The following is a 9,130-nucleotide window of genomic DNA, read 5'->3' on the forward strand; positions in this document are numbered from 1 at the left end:
CAAGTTGGCAAGCGTGATAAAAAAAAAGGGAATATCTAAATCCAACATTAATGAAAAACTTTTTGCATAATCCATGATGCTGTCGATGGGCGGCGGTTTGGCTGGCAGCAACCAAAGCCGCAGTCAGACACAGGGAGAGCGAGAAACGCAAAGCCAAGCAATAGCATTGGCTCTAGCTACACATTGCCAAAATGCAGCCAAGTGAAATACTTTGCGCCAAATGTAAAAAAGAAATCAAGTAAAGCTGCGGGTAAGCAACCGAGCAACTCCTGCCCCCCATTGAGTATATCAAATGCTATGGCAAAGTGTTTTCCGAAGGGAAAAAATGAGTGTGCGTAAGGCTTTGAGTGTGCATAAGGCGGCTTAAGAGGTTTGCTGAAGGTTACGAGCTCGAGTTAAAGATTAAAATTGAAATGGAAATGCAAATGAAAATATATTGATGGCCAAACCATTATGGCCTTTAGGCAAAGCAAGTGCAGAAAGACGGACTAAGGAACTATAAACTTGAAATAATCCACAATAAATTGCATGCAATTTGCATTAACTGATTTGATTAACTGCAAGCTTGAACTTTATTTGATTTATTTGATGTCAAAGCGACTAAAAAAAGCTTGAAATTAAAAAATAAACAAGTCTCTAGAATTGGTTTTTGTGTCTGTCAAAAAAAAAAACTAAGCAAAGCTACAAATTAAAAACATAAACAAGTCTCTAGAATTGGTTTTTGTGTCTATCAAAAAATGTTTAATTGATCAAATGAGTCTCACAATTTTAAAAAGGATAAAACTTCACTACATTGTTCTCGCTGAGTTATAGCTTTGCAAATAAAATAAAATTTAATCGGCCATTAATGACTTTTGGTCATAAGTTGTCAAAACTCAAACGTTTCTTGAATATATTACTTCGTTATAATCTAAAGCATAAGACTATATAATCTTATCAAAGATTAACATTTTACACAATGTTTTCCTGCTTGTTTACAGTTTTGTTCATAAATTCGTCAAATTGCTTATAATCATTTAAATATCCAACATAAAATGGTAGAAAACAGTTAAATTCGAATATTTGTTAGCTGAGCTAGTCGACAGCGCACAGTTTTAGTATTAAAATCAAATCAATTTCATATTCATTAATTGCACAAATTAAGCGCCCCTTTTATTATCAAAGTGGTTATCAATTTATGCCAAGTTCTACTCTAAACTGAATAGATATAAGCAAAGCAAGTCTAAGTACATAAAAGCGTTGAAAAGCTTTTGATTTTCAAAGCTACAACTAATTATTAGATTGCCATATTAAGCCAATGTCGTCAGGCCATAAGCAGCTTGAACCACTGCCAAACAGCAGCTCCAATAGACAGCTCCAATAGAGAAAGAGAGAGAGAGAGAGAGCGGAGTGGAGTGGAGTGGGTGAGCGAGATTAAAATTGACGTCCATTTGCAGTCATATATTCAATGAGCAGCATGGAAAATCTGAAAATAAACTTCAAAGCGTTTAACAGTTGCTCTGACTGACCAGATACGCCCACGCAACATGCTACGTGCTACGTGCCACATGCCGCATGCCGCATTCGGCTCCGCAAAGCGATGTAATCTGTACAATAGCTACAGCACAGTTTTAATTGCTATGACACTGTCGACACGACTGACTGAAGCTGGAAATTGGTCCAGAGCGAGCTCGAGCTGGAGCTCTTGTTGCTGTTGCTGTTGTTGTTGTTGTCGTTTTTCTAATTTGATAAAGATTAAAATCATTTTATAAATGCCGACGCTAGCTGGCAGTGCCAACGACAGGCGCTACGTCTACCGTAAACGCTGCCGGCGCTTAATTGAATGCTCATTTCAAGTGGGAGAGGCGGCAGGAGTGAGCAACTACGTTGACTTTAATTGCATTTTTATTTCATTTCCACAGCAATTATCGCTGGTTCGTGTGCAAATTTATAAGCTACAGCTGCTGCTTCACTTCACTTGCCAACTTGTGGCACCTGCAACAGCAAAACAGCAACAGCAACAGCACTGGCAATGGCAACAGCAACATTCTAAGCTGCAAAGGTCAATCGTTTATGTGTGTGTGTGTAGTGCAACTAGTTGGGCATTGCGGTGTCCTGTTGTCGTAATTAAAGGTGGCCCTTGGCCAAGCGTGACTCCTTGTTGTTGCTGCTGCTGTTCACAGATATTTATGTGTTGTTGTTTCTTCGGGTGCAGGCAAACTCCAAGCTGTCCTCGCTGGCAGTTGTTAGCAGAGCAATTAGCATGAGTTTGTTATTGCAACACAGAGCTTCAGCTTTAGCTTTAGCTGTTAAGCCCAAGCAGCAAGCATGAGCTGAAAGTTTTACGTTCGCCACATTAAGTTCAACTAACACCACATGAATTCGAATCCATGGCAAATGGCTTTTAAATTTATTTACTCTGCAACTCAAAACTGTAGTCATGTTCGCCTGTCAGCAAATCAAATGTAAGCAAGCCAAGAAGAAGTTTGTGAGCGACTGAATATAATTAATTTAGCTAGCAATCGTCTGCAATCGCCTGATGCTCAGTTGAATTGAGTTCAATTCAATAGATCCCGCCTGACAGTTTATTTTTAATTTAATGCACATAAGCTCGACGCAGAACTCGACACACTTGCTTAATGCATGTTGGACCCATTTCAATTTACAGGCGAGCACAAAGGACACACAGACACCGACACAAAGGCCACAGAGCTGAGAGATAGGGGTGGACGATCAAACTGCCGCTGGCAGCGTTTTACACGTGGCAGGTGCGAGAGACGCGCAGCAGAAAAAAAAACACACACAAAAGTTGGAAAGGCCATGCCGTCGTGCCAAGGGCGCCCTGGGGACATTTTTCTCTGTAATTTTTTTGTTCTTTATTTTCTTCTTGCGCGCTGTGTGCTAAACTTGCACTAAACATTTGCCTTCAATTTCATTGTCGTTCTCTGTTGTTTTTGTTCATGCCCCACAGGCATGCTGCAGCTTGTTTGACAGTTTGGCGAGTTTGTCTCCCGCATTGATGTTTATCAACCCCGCTGACCACTTTAAATGGCTTTTAATGGCTTGTTTGTGGCTCAAGTTGTTGACTGATTGACTAAGTGCTGCGCTTGTAGTGAGTTCTCAGCTGCTTCTAATTAACACATGCAATTTGTGCTGCTGCTGCTGCTGCCGCTGAGTGGCGCCTCATTAGCTGGCATTTGCATTTGCTCAATTTCATAAGCAATTGTGCGCCACTAACGCACACACACACACACGCTCATATACATTTATGAATTTCAAATGGGCTCAAACGAAGTTGCAGCGCACAAAAGTATGCAACACAAAGCGAAAGTTGCAGAGCCGCTCGTGATTTTTTCCCCCTAGTTTGCTTCACTTGCTCGATTTGTGCAACGTTTGTGCCAGAACAGAAAAAAGTTTATGCAACGCACAACATTTTTACAAGCTCAAACTCCATTTTAGCAGAGCGAAATTTGTAAGCCCTTGCCTAACACACACAGACACACACACACACACACATATATATAAATAGTTTATAACAATTTGCGGGCTTAAAGCACAAAAGATGGCGTGCTGTAAAATATTATTAAATATTTTTTTTGCAACTGAAATATGCAAGTACTTGCCTCGAGCAAAGCTAACGTGTGCAAAGTTTTGAGTGCCTGTTGTTGTTGTTAACGTATTGCAATCATAGAACCATTTAGCAGCGCTCAAACTCAAACTGTGCGGTCAAGCCTAATGGTCAAGTGGCTGATTAGCCTTTAATTGCCGGCTCTTTGTTAATTTAGACCGGCGACGGCCCTCAATGCACACACACACACACAGAGAATGGGGCGAATGTAATTACACGCTTTGCAATGTCCATTCAATTTTGACTAATATTTTTGAGTATGAGAGGCTTGTGCTAATTTCCGGTGCTCATATTTGGCAGACAGTGCTACCGCCCACAAACAACAACAACAATCAGAGCAGCAGCAACAGCAGCAAACAGTGCAAATTGCACCACATCCTGCGCTGGCGACGAGTGAAAGCAATTCAATTCAGCAATTGCAGTCTCAACAACATCAACAACGACTGTAATAACAACAACAACAACAGCGGCGGCAGTATGAACAACGACAACAGTCATATGAGCAATGCTTAAAACAACAACAACATCAATTGGTAGCAGCCACAGACTTGTAAACATACTAAATCTATTATACTGTCAATTTGACAAAACTCGTTTCTTTCTTTTTCCTAGCACGAACCACTCACATTCAGACAAACGTACGCATGGGTTTAGCATTAGGTGTATTCAGAAAAGATAAAAGAGTTAACGCTAATCCCGAAGAGCGCTTGGCGACAGTAACATGCAACATGATTTGATTATAAGCTATGAAGGATGTGCTAATAAAATTCAACAGTATTTAAAAATATAAACAATAAACTTATTAAATTAAAAATATAATAGGTAATATATTATATGTATTATCTTGTTAACGCTATGTTCAAATCTAAGTCTAATCTAAAATCTTGTCAGCATTGTTGCTAGCAACATATTTTGATTATAAGCACCTTTTGCATTTGATGTTGTGCTAATTATATGTGCTAAATAAATTTAAAAAAATATATGCAATTTATTATTTACTTACTTAGCTAACACATTGTTAAACTCCACATGCTGTTGAGTGGCGCTTGGCAACATTTCTGCTATCGTATGTTTATAAGCAACTGCAGCCAATAATAAATCTATAAAAAACATATTTCAATATCTGAAGCATATCTATTTTATATTTAGAGTTAAGATGAGTATCACTCCCTGCTCTTGACTTACCCTAATGGTCGTCGCTATGGGCAGAGACTAGCATGTGCATTCAGTAGTTGCGCATTCAATTCGCTACCCCAGTGCATACGTGTGATTGTGCTTGTTTGGTATGTGTGCAGCACTCAGTTATGGAGCCAACCACACAACAACAAGCATTTCCCCACTTGGCCTGCAGTTTCCTGTGGCGATTGTCAGCACAAGCGCGCAGTTTTTGTTTCTCTCTCTCTTGCTACTTGCCTCTTGCTCTTCCTCTTTGCGTATCTCTGCCTGCTTGCTCGGCACGCGCTGGCGCTGGCAACAGGTCTGGTCACTATAAATCTGCACAAATTGGCAACACTGTGGCTGCATTAAAAAATATTTTATAAAAGAGCAAAAGTAAATAAATATACAACACGAGTGTGCGACGCAACGGCACAACACAGAGCACATGTTGCCAGTCAGGCTCGCTGCTCCTTGGCCCCTGCTTGGCTCCAGTTAGCTTGCATTTTTCAACAGCTGCTTGTTTATTTATGCTTGTAACGTTTATAAATCGCTTGGGCTGCAACTACAACAACACAAAAAAAAATAATAAAAGAGAGTGAAAAAACTTAAAGCGTGGCTGAGACGCACAGTGAAAAGGTGGCGCAGGCAACATGGCGTATGCTTGTTGTCGTCAATTGAGTTACCACGCTGACCACACACAAGCGTGGCTAACTCTATAAATCTGGCAGCTAACCACACTGATGTGCTTATTACGCTTAATTTGTCGCTAAAGTTGTTGCTGCCTTTCAATATTTAAGAGAGCGCCCACACATCGAACGAAACGTGCGCAAATACTTGCGCCCACTGTACGATATTTCATTTGCCACATAAATCTACTACACAAGTTCGAGTTGCTGTAAAGTCTGTACCTGCTGCTGGCCACAAGCAAACGGATGAGCAACCGCAGTAAGCAATCGCTAGTCAGACGGACAGTCGGACGGACTGACAAAACAGACATCAACCACACACAGCGGGCAAGCGATTGCCGCTGCAAATCAATATTTCCATCGGAATGAAAAATGACGTCGTTGTCCACCCACAAGTTGTATAAAAGCCACTTGGCTAGCGCTCAGCTGTAAGTCCGGCATTTAAATGAAGAGTTTCACCATGGGTGGTGGGCAGCCAGACTTAAAGCTTAGTGTAAAGTGCTTACAATCAATAAACATTGAATCAATTTGCTCAACGAGACGAGACGAGACGAGACGGCGGCAAGAAAAGTACATTTTTGTTAGCGTTGCATAATTGATTAAACGTTGGAAATTGAATGACTTAATCAAGTGCGTGCCACATGGCGTATACGCAATGCAAGCATGTAAACCAAATATTTAAGCTGCTGCTGCTACAGTTGCTGCTGCTGCTGCTGCTGCTGCTGCCATTGCTGATGATGATGTAACAAATAAAGCCAAAAGAAAAACAAAGACAACCCAATCAGAGGCACAAAAAATAACAAAAGACAATGGCAGCGCTATAGATGCCTTGAAGCTATTTGTATCTGAAGTGTCAAAGCCGAAGCGAGTTAGTTGCGCTATGGCAGCCAAGTTGATATTAAGTATAAGTTTAATTTATATATAAATTAAACTGTTGCTAAGCAGACATGCTAAGCTAGTAGCTAATATTTTATTATGCATTTATTTGCTTAGTGTATCAGCGCTTCGACTTGTTGCTTGCTGCTATTTTTAGCTGCGTTTATTGTTGTGTTTTAGATGCTTCTTGTTGTAGGCACTATGCTACGTGACACTGACATGGATTTTCAAGTTGTTTCTCAAGTGTGCGTGTGCGTGTGTGTGTGTTTGTTGCCTGCGGATGTCCTCAATGTGTGTAGCAACAAACTGAGGCTCGTGCTTAGGCTACATGTGCCTGCCTGCCTGCAAGTTCAGGCCCTAAAATCTACTTGCACTTTGTCAATTCGTAAATCTTTTTATGCGCCATGCTTTCTTTTCTTTACGTCCGACTGTTGCCATCATCAAAGGCAGCAGCAACTTGACAAAACTAACTCGAGACAGCAGTAGCAGCAGCAGCTGTGCAGCAACTCCCCAACCTCTGCAGCTCCCTTATCCGTAAATATCTTCACAATTGTGCGAGTTAACTTTGATGAATTCAATTATTTGTGCACGCTTCGGTTCGCTGTCGCTGTCTCTGTCTCTGTCTCTCAAAGCTCTCGCTCTTAGCACGTGTTTTGTCTCTGGCGTTGTTCAATGAGTTTATTGTCAACGTGCTTAGCTCTGGAATTGAAATTCCCCCAAAAGCAGCCAAACAGGCTTCCTCACATTCTCCCAAGCAGATTTATTGCGCCGAAATCGAAAGTTGACGGCGCTCAACTCGCTTAGCTAGAGTAAGCTCTATGTGTGAGTGAGTGTGAGTGTGTGCAACATTAAAGGATTTATCAATTTGCCGTGTACAAAACAAAGGCAAACAACAAGTTACGCACAACAAGTGATTGAAAGAAAGTTGAGTAAGCTATGTACATTCAGTTTTAATTAGAGTTTACTTTAAGCAAAGCAAAGGATGAGATCAGCTATTGCTGATTTCAATTTTCCAAGAAATTCAACATTTATGCCAGCAATTGTTTGCATACACATATGACAGCAAATATTGATTGATATTTTGAAATAAATTTATTTTCACAATAATTGAATGCACGCATTTTTATTAAGAACCAGCACAAAGCTTTCATTTTCAGCTTATATAAAAATAAATTGAAACGTTTTTTGCATATTATTATTATTAGCGTGAACTTAAATAAGTTTTCCAAGAATTTTTACATGTATAACAAAGAAATGAAAAAATCTGCAGCAAATGTTTTTTTTTGCTCTAGCCCAGAATGTTGAGCCCTACTTAATGTAAGCCTGCATTGAATGTGAAGCATTTTTGGGCCCGACGATAACGATTATGGTCAGCTGATTTATGCGGCTTTAGTTGTGGTGCGATTTACGTTTTATTGCCAACACTTTAAAGAAATCGCAGGCAGCACTTGACATCAGTTGGAAATGCCCAATGTGATGCAAATGACCGCAAAAATGCATAAACCGCTTGAATTGTAATTAAACGAGTGAGCGAGAGGCAATGCGTGTGTGCGACAGAGTGCGAGAGAGAAATTATAAATGTAGCCCCAATGAAAATAACAACACAAATACGACAAACAATTGGCAATGGACAATTGCAATAATCATAAAAGCCTGAACCAGTGTTCAGCAAGTTGATCGTTCAGCCGGCAAGCAATAATAACAACAGCTATTAAATTAATGTTGAAAACTGAAATCAATTTATTTTGTAGAAAATGAAGGGGTACAAGCGGTGCAGGGGCTTGAGTTCGGGTTGTTGCGATACGTTATTTAATGAATAAATCAGACAGCTGCCAGGCAAATAATCAAATCACACAAAATTCAATTGCAGCCGCAACACACAGGAAAAAAAAAACAATAAAGTATAAAGGCAGTCAAAAATAAATGCATATAATAACCAGCACAAATTGGTTGATGTTGAGCAATTGTAGTGCAGCTCAAAAAGCAAACGAAATAACCGCGAGCGTTGGCTGTTGCAGCAAATATTAATTGTTATATGCATCAATCAATCAATCAATCAATGAAAGGAACAGCAGCGCAAATATGTGCGCAAGCTAAACAGTTAATTTTTCAATCCTTTGACAAATTAGTTAAAGTGTCTGTAAAGCTCAAAGTTTTGCAGAATTAAATAGCAATTCATAATTTATAAGCTGCTAATTTAATGGCTGACTGCACTGCATAATAATAACAATAACAGCAATAGCAATTGTTATGCCAACTTAATGACAAGTAACAGGATAATGATTTTAGCACGAACTGCTGCTACAGCTCAGGCAAGACTCTGAGCCATGCTCAAGACTCTGGCACATTTATAGCTTATTTGACTTGACATAGAACGAGAGAGTTTTGTTTACAAAGCAGCAGCAAATGTCCTGGGCACGAATTGTAAACACAGCAACAACAACAAGAAAAAAATACTTTGCTTACGCTTGTTTGACTTAATAAATAACTAAAACTATTTTGCTAAACTTATTTGATTATGCGCAATTTATAATTGAAGCTCATCCTTTTAGTGCAGGCACGTGCGCTAGCTCATGCTCCGGCTCCGGCTCTCAAACCCGGACATGTAGTTGAATTTGCGATTTAAATTTTGATTTGTGTGTATGTTTGCCATGCGTAATTGCACATCGGAAGTGCAGGCTGTCCATTAATGATGCTGTCTATGCATTTTGATAAAGTCAGGCAGGCAGGCACGCCAACAGCAGCGCCATCTAAGGGCAATTGTAAGCGACATATAATTGGAAATGTTAAATTTGGACTCCAT

Source organism: Drosophila busckii, chromosome 2L (genome assembly GCF_011750605.1).
Source record: "Drosophila busckii strain San Diego stock center, stock number 13000-0081.31 chromosome 2L, ASM1175060v1, whole genome shotgun sequence".
Taxonomy (NCBI): domain Eukaryota; kingdom Metazoa; phylum Arthropoda; class Insecta; order Diptera; family Drosophilidae; genus Drosophila; species Drosophila busckii.